At 29.9% G+C, this 10,892-nt stretch overlaps 1 long non-coding RNA gene across 1 annotated transcript; it reads left to right on the plus strand.

Moving 5' to 3' along the window:
• Window positions 1-8,644: 8,644 nt before the first annotated feature.
• On the plus strand, window positions 8,645-10,571 carry LOC139906838 (uncharacterized). Its single transcript, XR_011782831.1, has 3 exons — window positions 8,645-9,773; window positions 9,828-9,967; window positions 10,030-10,571. It is a non-coding gene; the product is annotated as an uncharacterized lncRNA (long non-coding RNA).
• Window positions 10,572-10,892: the final 321 nt, after the last annotated feature.

The raw sequence follows: 10,892 nt of genomic DNA on the forward strand, positions 1-10,892 counted from the left end.
GTAAAAAAAAGTACAATCATAAAACTGCAATTAAAACTCAATTTGGATTGTTTGAGTTCAACTTTCAGCCTTTTGGTTTTCGTAATGCTGGATCGTTCCAGCGCTATATGAATATGGTTTTATGGATTTTTTCTTTTCATTTCTTTACTTAAATGATATTTTGGCCTACATTAATTTAAAAACTCTTTGAAAAAAAACATCTTTCAATATACATTCAAACACTATCAAATAAACTCTGCATTGCTTTTGAAAATATCTTTTTTTTTTTAAATATTGATTTCCTTGGAGTTTCTATTTCTTCAAAGGGTATTACTCCGTTAAAGGAGAATGTTTCAAAGAGAAAATATGCAAGAGGTTAGTCCTAAAAATCCGAACAAATCACATCTCAATTTTTTTAAAGATATTGGAACATTGCATCGATATGTAAAAGATATAAGCCTGTAAAAGGGTAAAATCAAAGGATTCCTAATTATCATCTCAGGCATAATAGTCTTAAGGTGGGTTCACTGAAATGCATACTTACAATGTAAAAGAAGTGCAAACCTCGGAATAGGTTTCCTTAGTGACTAAGGAACGATTAATATAGAAAGTAAAGAGCTTTTCTCGTTTTGGATGATTTTTCAAGTGAATGAGTATAAAGTTAATTCATCAATTATTCCTTGACACGTACAGACGAATTATTAACCTAAGGAGAGTTCGAAAGAGTATTAATTGGCAATCATACATTTATACTTTTTGGGATTTTGTGCTAATTATTATTAAATGAAGCATTACAATATTACTTACGAAAAATTGAATTATGACGTGTAGGCCTGAATAATGGAAATTTTAAAACATATTTAAATAATTTGTATTCATTTATTATTTTACTGGTCTATTCTAATATTCTCACTTATACGGAGCTCAATCAATATTCAATACTTATATATTTCATTTCTCATATTAGGTTATTTACTTACAATTTTGTAGTCAAAATTTCCAATTTTGAATCTTCATAAAATAATTGATCTATATAACATACAATTAGTTCCCCCAAGTTATGTACAAAACCACTGACCCACCCAATTTGCTATGAGGGTCATTAAATAGGAACATAAGTGGCCTAAAAAGCTATTTCACCTATGCTAATTGACCACCATCAAAAGGCCTAAATTACTCATTGGAAGCGGAATTGTACTTCTTGTGAAAATATTACCCAAAATTTATAACAAGATTTTTATAGATATGTCCAGGGAGCTGGACGTTGAATGGAGGAGGCAGGTTTCCTCCATTGAGTTCTATTATAGACTTATGATTGGTACTGACCTCACCAACGAGAAAATCCCCGGAATGAGCTACAACTCAACTCATTTTTAGATCAGCTGTTCCTTTATTCAATGGGGCCTCTATTCTGGATATAATTTGAGGCAAGGTTAAGAAGTCTGTCTTCTTTATGAGAAATAAATATTTTAACCTTTCATGACCTAAAGGTGCAAATGTCCTTTTACGATGGTCGTTTTTACTACCCTTTGAAAAGAGCGACAAAATATTTTATTGTTCTTAGACCCTGGGATCTTAAAAGGACGTTTACCAACAGACGAAGATTAATTTATTTGTGACTCCTATTTGAATTTATTAGGACTTTGAGAAAATTGGAGAAACATAATTTTATTTTCCTTATTTATATTTGAGATGGCACGAAATTTACCGCTCAATTTCAATCTCTGCCAATTGTATCCAATTTTATAAGCCATACAAATATTGAGAGAGTTTTTTAACAATTTACTGCATGCCTTTCTGGATTATAGGGGTGTCACAATTCTGCAAAGATTCGTCGACATCAACATCAAGGGTATGAAAAATAGAAAATTGAATTTAATCAAAGTTTTCTATACTCTTCAGATTATCTCAAAGGAAGGAGCAGTCTCTACATAAGTCTAAAGCCATTAATTTTGCTTTACTAAACTCTATGGCATTAATAGCAGGAAAGCTTAAATCCTATGTGCCAATATACCCTAACGAACTAAGAGCAATTTTTATATCATCTGCTACTAGATATTACCCACCCTTTCCTTGAAAATCTCCAATACTGATGAAACTTTCTGGAATCGGGCAGTAAAAGATGTGAAATCATATCCATTGTTATCATTCCAACATAAGTTACTACTAAATTAAATCTTCAGAAGTATTAGAATTTCTAATCCGGACTATTGATTGCTAATATTTATTTTGGTTTCAATTATTTTTATAAAGTAACTTTTATAGATATATTTTATTAATTATGCTTTTATATTATTATTGATGCGCATCATTTAAAAAAAAAAAATTAAAATCAATAACACTTAACTTCCCGTATTAGAATACACTGCTTCTTGCATGAAGTAGAAATGAAATTTGTTTTTATTTTACATTTAGACTTTTTGTAAGTTCTTACATGAAGCAATAACTGAAAACTATAATGTTTATTTATTTATGTAATTCCTTTGTACATATAAAAGAACGGTGAACAAAAACAACAACAACAAAGAAATAGGTAAAGAATTATCCCGATTTTTATTCTCAATTCTACTCTGAGTCTAAAAAGGAGTTACAATTATAACTCTGCAATAAAGCTTCAGGGTTACCCTCTGTCTTTTATGAGCTCTCGGAAATGTTTAATCTGGCTTAGTATATATCAATGGTATGTTGTAGAAAATTTACTCTTCAGAAATTAAATAATAATAACAACTTCTTAGGCGACAAAAATTCATTCTTCATTTTTCATTATTTGTGAACATCATTAAGTCTTCAAGAGTCCTTATATCTTCTCGAAATCATGAGGCATATAAGTATCTACTTATCGTCATATAATCTTCCAGATGACAAATTTTGCTCCATGAACAGCAAATTTATTCCCTTATAATGGTGAAATATATTCCACTCTTTGAGATAGGACTTTTTTACTCTGATAAAAGTAAAAACACCAAACTGATCCATCATTGAGTGAAATAAGCATATCTCACTCTAGGTATTATAGGAAACGAGTTTTTCTAATTTACATCATACGAGGGATTCACCAAAGAATATACAAGTTATTATAACATATATCTAAAATATCCTTATAAATTACAACACTGAAGTTTTTGAGGTACAGATATCACTATGAGTATAAGCGTACAGATATAGGGTTTTATCGTTTAGGAGTTAAATTTTTTTAACAAAAAAAGACACTGACATAATCCTAGAAGAAGATCAACCATGATTTCGATTCAAAGTAGCTAGCTTCAACTGTTCTGCTATATAAAAAATTTTGTCATCTTGCATTTCTTGCACCAAACTATGTTATTAAACGGGGAAACACGAATTTTCTGCAAATGAATTCAAGACAAAGAAGATCTATGAGAACAGAATCTAAAACGGATTTCAGTTTTTCTCTCTGTCTTATGAATTTTGAATTATAGTAATTTGGGCTAATTATGGTTCTGAGTCTTTTTTTACCCTTACAACAATCAGAAAAATAAAATTAGGAATAAAGAAACTTATGTAAAAGGGTTTTTTTATGATTATAAGATTGATTTTATAGATTATGTAGCTTGTTCTGAACTCAACACATTTCTATTTTTAAGCTGAAAAAGGATAAAAACGACAATCTTCTTTAGATCCTTATAACTTATTCATAATGAATAGTGATGATAAATATCAAAGCTACATTTTAGGAATATATTTAATTTTAAATTAAAAAAAAGAAAGATCCAATTGAAAAAATATGTATCTCTAAGAATTTTTGTTCGTTTTTGTATATTTTAAGAGATCCTATATTTTATGGGGGTGTATGAACAAATAGGCAACATTATCATAATATTGTTTACAATTTCAATACCAATTTTATGCAGTCATATTCCGTAATAAATAACATAATACGACTTTTTCATGTCTTAATGATTCAAGAATGCCTTTTTTATCACTAGTTAATAGATGTAACATTTTTTTTTTTTGTAAATCCTATTTAGTATCTATATTTTGAGTTAATAGCTATTTAAATACAAAAATATATCAAATAAACTAATAGCAACACAAAATATAATTTTGAAAAGAGTACTGATATTTTTACAATAGAATATAAATCTTCCAAAATTTCAAAGTCTATATCTCTTATATATATAAAACGTCACCTTGATTTTCTAGAGAAAGTTCATATATTATTACCGGAATTTCATCATAATAAGAGATAAGTCTCGTTGATGAACCCAAATTTGGATACACAAGATGACATATTTTTATTAGTAAAACCAAATACTTTTAATCCACTGAAATGACAATCAGTCATCATGATGAAAAAGTTCTATGTGGAAATAATGGTAAAAGATATTTGAGTAAATGGAAAGAGTAACTTTAAATATTAGTTATGTTCTTCATTTGCTTAGATTGATCTTCATTCATTAAAGACAGAAAGACATCAATGTTCTTTAAGAATTAGGACAAAAGAAGAGATTGGAGATAATTATCCTCAACAAGAGTTGTACTATTTCTAATATACACGGGGATGATGATGTGATGGAAATTTATCCTAAAAAGGGAACCAAACAAAGCTAAGCTTCATTCAATAGTAGAGTATTCTTTCCTAAGGTAAGAATCTATTTATCTATGAAAGCTTGTGAACGGAACGTAAAATTGAACGATGTTCCATGAAAAATACGTTCAATGAACGGAACGGATTTTTTTTATGAACTTTGAACGCTAAAAATCAGACTTTTATGGTAGATAATGTAAATAAAAACACTTGGAGTTTTGTGGCAGTGTCATTGGGGGCGTGATGCTGTTTGGCACTTCTTGAAGGCTTCTATCAAACATGAAAGTTTCTAGTACTCTACCTTCACTAAAAAAAATGAACTTAACCAGTTTAACAATCTGAATCATGAGGTAGAGGCTTATCATTTGGTCGTGAATGTAAGCAAATAATAAATTCTGCTTTGGTGTATTGTGAGGACCCCAGTATATTCCTACTGTAATACAATCATTTCCTCTGGATAGTTGGACTTCACCCAAAGCAAGACAGCCTCCTTGAGGACGTCCTGGTACTCCTTAGCCCCAATTTTTAAATCTTTCAGGAACCAATACAGGGCATCCTCTTCCTGTCTGATGCCACGATTCCCAACATCATCTCATAGGCTGTGAACTTAGTCTGGTTGATCGTCAGAACCTCATCGACCACGTAGGGGAAATAGGGGTTGTTCTTGGAGTTTCTCAACTTGTCCACAGTGCATTTTTTCTTGTCTTGTTTCTGTGCTGGGCAAAAATCAAATCGGGTATAATTTGCCTTTTGGTTCTAATGAATGAGCCCATTTTGTCAGTTATAGCTCATTTGATTGCTAATATTCCCCAAATTATTCTGTCAAAAGATACATGGCTTTTATATACGCAAACCTTTATCTCAAGGATAATGAGTTCCTTATCTCTCAGGTCATATATATCTCAATCTTCCTTCCAGTAAAGTTTCTTTACTATTGTTTATTCTCCCGAATATTCTCAAGCATTTTTTAAAATATATACTCGGTGCTCCATTTAGTGTATGAACTGTACGTTTATTATAATATGCATACTCTCAAATACATTAATATATATATATATAAAGTCTACAGATATTGGAACATTTCCCCTATGAGATTGGTATACAACATTAGTAAGAATTAATCATTTTGCATCTTAATAATATATAATCTTCATATCCAAATATAATTACTCAATTTAAATGTAATTAAAGAAAAAAATTATGATCCAGTAGATCTAATATTCAGAGCTGTTCTTCAGTCCACCTTTAAGAGTCCAAGGCAATTCCGAATCTTTATGCTCTGGTTCCTTCTGAATCCAAGTCTAAGTCCTCATGGTCTGTGATCCGGAAAATTTGCAGTAATATCCAGATTAATGTAAGTATTCACTTCACGAGTTACGACGGTATCTAAACATAATATTCCAAAGACTAATGTCATTATTCGCATGTACTAATAATTACTTAATTATATTTTGAATCTCATTGATGTTGTCGTCATTGGTAGAAAATGAATTAATGTATCTTAACCTAAATCATTGAAGCAAAAGTAACTTTTTCAATGAAGGGAGAAGAAGATAATGAGCAGACAGTTATGTGTAAGTTGCTTTAATTGTTGGAAAAAGTAATTTTGGACGTCTACAAATGATCCATTATACAAACACTAGATCATAACTTTTTAATTTGAATATTACCATATAATCATTGGATAATATTGCAATTCATTAATGATTGCCTTTATGTAGAGTGGGTAATCTTACATCGAATTTTTCGTAGAAAATTCCTAATAATTCAAGAGGAGCATTTAGTCCTGCTTATTTTAATTGAAGTAAATAAGAATGAATTATTATTTAGATTTTAATCTGGGTTTAGATCAGGAAAGGGATACTTTAAATTATAAGAATACTAACAATAAAAAGATTTAAATATTATAGATTTAAAATTGGTTCAGAACTAATTCATTTTCATAAAATGCGTCATGTAAGATTAAAATCCAAACACATCTTTTCATTCCATCGTTAGGTCTTGAAATGTAATTGCATCGTTTACATTTGACTCCTATTAGGAAAATGTACTAATTTTTATTTACTTTTTTGTACTAGAATGCTGTTTTGTTTGTTAATAAAATGATTTATATTTATTAGTTTGTACAATACATATATAAAATCGTTTAAAATAAAACTCTCGTTATGATCTGAAAAAAAAAAAAATCAAAAATGCTAGATGACTTAGTCTAAGGTGTGGAGTTGGATTTGAATATTTTTGTAACTCCATCTAGTCAGAGTCATTAAATTATCAATAAAAGGATGCACAAAGCTTAAAATTATTGATGTACGAACCTTAATGCATAAGAAGGGTACTTCTGTTAAAATTGTAATAATCCTTGCTTTCATTTTCATTGCTATACAATTGCAAAGTAATACGCATGTAGGTGTAGTTATTATCTTTTCATTCATTAACTGTTATTAAAGTTTCTTTATTTTCCTCATCATCTTCAGATGATTTTATTGAGCATTTTCATTTTCTTATTGCATAACTGACGTTTACGTCTGATTGTATTAAGATTTTTTTGAAATCTGCAATCAAAACATGGTTTTTCTTTACTTTTATATTTTCAGTAGTAATGGATTAAGCTATTTGGGAATCCTCTTTCACTGTCTAGCCAATTATTTAAATATTATAGTAAAATTATAACTGTAAAGTACTTCAATTTAAAGTAGTAAATTATTTACTTCAGAGCTCACAAATGAAATATTTGCTATGTATTGTTATTAACTATAAGTACAGGAATCAACCTAAAGTGGAGAACTTTACAAATACATGATTAATGATAACTTAACAATTTGGTTAGTCCATCTTTACAAGTGGAGTAAGAGATATGGTATACCTTATAAAAACGAGAAGGGGTAGTCTAAAGCTAATGTATGACTGCAATCAAATCTATAGAGTAGCTTATAAAACATCTCACAAGACTTATTGGAAATGCGAGTGAGATGGTTGTAGAGGTCGAGTTCACATTATTATGGAAAATGAAACTACCATTATAGTAAAGAGGCATCGCAAATTTATCGAATATATATATGGATTATGAATATTGTTTATTTTATTATTTGTGTTCAACGCAACAATATTATGCCCAATCTAGGTAATAGCAATAAAAGAATCAAGAACATGTAAAATTAAAGTCATCTCTGTAGCAACAGCAATTCAATTACAACATTGTTGTAATAGCAAAACGTCATGCTCTTTCATATTCTGTAACACCGATTTCTTCCTTGGTTAGTGTTGTTACGAGGAATCTTTAAAAGAAAATTACTCAACAACACTTGCAGATTGAAGAAATAAATTATAAAACATCTACATCATTAAAGAATTGCTATTTCTGTGGATGCACTTGACATTCTCGTGAAAACATTCCAGTTAGAAATGCATTATGAAAAAACTGTAATAAAATAAGCCATTATGTGAGGCCTTCCAAGTTGTCAACAAATCGAAAAGCTCTTCAAATTTTATATTTTACAAATACTCGTATTCTGTTTCTGTCATCTCCTTCCTTTGAGGAAGAAAGTCTTAAAAATCAATTGTATCAGGTGGTCAATGCACTAGTTGTCACAGGAAGTACTGATAACTTCATATCTTTGGAACTTACTAGGAGATATAATTGCAGAGTAATTCCTTCTAAATTGAAAATATCAGTTGCATCTTCTTCCTTCTAAAAAGTGGTTATGGGAGCTTGTGCATTGACGATGGTTGTGGGAGAGCAAGATTATAATAGAGTTGATTTCTGGGTATTGCTAAAATTCTGTTGTGAATGTATTCTTGGACATCTGAGAGTATTCTAAGACTAAAATTTAATTCGTAGAGCGAAGAAAATTGGGAAGATAAGATCACTTACAAATATCAGTCGCTTTTCAATGGGAAAAGAAACATGAACACTTAAATACGATCAAAAAATAAATTGCAAATTCAATCCTTGCTTCGGTAGATCCATAAGAGTGACTTTAAATGTAAAAAAAGATCCTCTCAGGGCTGCTTACAGCAAAATTAAGAAAGTATCATGACAGTTGAGTTGCTTTTCTACAAAACATTCTTCAAATTGTTAGGGTTACCACATTATTATTTTTTTAGCATAGTATTGTATAGCATTTTGAACATCTTAGATTATTATACACTGAATAGGGTGGAGCAAAGGATTTTAAAATATTTGAAAAATGTGATCAGCATTCAGCTAAATCAAGGACCAATAAACGGCTAGCTTTTTGAACTAAAGAATTATAGAGTGTATTAATGGTATTAGAACAAGGTTAGGCAACAACAAAATTGGTGGGCCATCACAGCAGATTTGTTAACTAAATATCTCTCTTTCTATTTCTGGTGACGTCATTGGGACGAAAAAATGGTGGGAGAAAAAAAGGAAAAGTTTCTGAGGAAATAATGGTAAGATTCGTTTAAACTAATACCTATCAAGAGTAAATATACATTAATAAGAATAAATAAATACGACGGTGGATCGAATGGAAGAAATGCTAAGCATACAATTCTTCTGTTATTCATGGATTGACGAAAAAGCATTAGTATAATTAAGGGTGATAATTTTGGTAAGAATAGAAAAGCGTGCGAGGAGAAGAGAAGAAATACTTATGGCATCATTGATTAAATAATATACATCTTCTTCTATCAATCATGAACGTTATCATTCCCGCCTTTATTATTCAATATTAATATAATAATATTAGATGGGGATAGTCGATAGAGAACTGAATAAAATGCAAAAAATAACGTCGCCTTCTGTCTGGATTTCTGAAAATGGAGGCCTAGGAATTTGGAAAATACTTACCGGATGAGAAACAGATGGTTTGTCGGATTTGTCGATATAAATGTGCGTTTAGTCCCCTGTCTAGAATTACACGCCACTCATTATCCTCATCTCATAATAAGGGTATCGATATTCATCTATAAAAATCAATTTAACGATGAATACATCAAGTCAGACTTTAACTCTGATCTCACAACGATGCTTATTGCATGTAATATAACCTTATCCATTGCTAATCATCTACGTTCAAAAAATTTATGGAGAAATACAAGGGTAAACATATCCCTTCCCGAGGAACCATCATTAAATTAATGGAGGATGTTGTTACTGATGTCATTTATAGAAATACATATAAAAATGTTTTTGAGTCCTCCACACCAAATGACAATGAAGTTATCAGTAAAAGTATTTACGAATATCGAAATGGAACTCTGAATTTTGTACTATCTCGTAGTAAGTATTCAATTTTTTTTTTAAATCTAACCATAAAATATGATTCTATTTTAGCTAAACATATCAAGAATTACGATACACAACTCAGTAAAGGAAAAAACAACTGCTTAAATGGTCACAACAACGGGGGGTAGTAGCTTTGGATGGTTTGCAACTAGTTTGTCTGAGACTACTTACTTTGCTTTAAGACTTGGGTATCATAATTAGGTTTTCCAATATTACATAGTCAATAAATATTACTTTTTTATCACTTAAGGCTTAGCTATGGCTGATGGGCTCCAAGAAGTGATGTTCAGAAAACTCATAAAAGGCAAAAACAACTGTTTAAATGGTCACAACAACGAAGGTAGTTACATTGGGTGTTGCATTATAATTAACAATTGTCCTTCATGATAATAGTATGTTGTTATATAAGCATACCTAAATAACGTGGAAAAATCTTTTTTTGATGCTCTCAATAGGGAGTAATATCGCCGGACATTACTACATAATTAGCTTTTGCTCTAAATCTTTACGATTAGTTTATTTCTAACATTTTTTTATTAATATATTTATTGTCTAATTTTATGATTTTGACATTTACTTTATTATTAATAATTAGTTAGATTTCATCGGTAGAGATATATCTATCCTGTGCACAATTGTATATAGCAACTTCCACATGAAGAAGAGGGGTGATTATCTTTTTGATTAAACTCCACGTCTCCCTTGTGTATTGCAACCTAAAGTTATGACATATTTAACTGAATTCCGATGTTTGAACAAGAAAAAATTATCTGGATCAATCTATTATTTCAATATTCTGTATTTATAATTTGTTATTATTAATAGTTATATGATTTTAATTGTTTAATTTTGTATATTTAACATAAATGTATGATGGTATATTTTTTAGTATGTAAATATATGAATAAAAGCCTTCTTTTTTAAACTTTGAGCTTCAAATATATTTCAAATAGTCTACTTTGTCGTTTCATTAGCTATTATTCTGAGAATAAGGTTCATAATGAATTACAATTTCATGGAGTGTGACGTTTTCAAATCTACTGTAACGGATAAAAACCGTCGAAGTCAATTATACGTAGTATATCTTCATTAAACATTTTGCTGATAAATACA

Source organism: Lepeophtheirus salmonis, chromosome 12, assembly GCF_016086655.4.
Source record: "Lepeophtheirus salmonis chromosome 12, UVic_Lsal_1.4, whole genome shotgun sequence".
Classification (NCBI taxonomy): domain Eukaryota; kingdom Metazoa; phylum Arthropoda; class Copepoda; order Siphonostomatoida; family Caligidae; genus Lepeophtheirus; species Lepeophtheirus salmonis.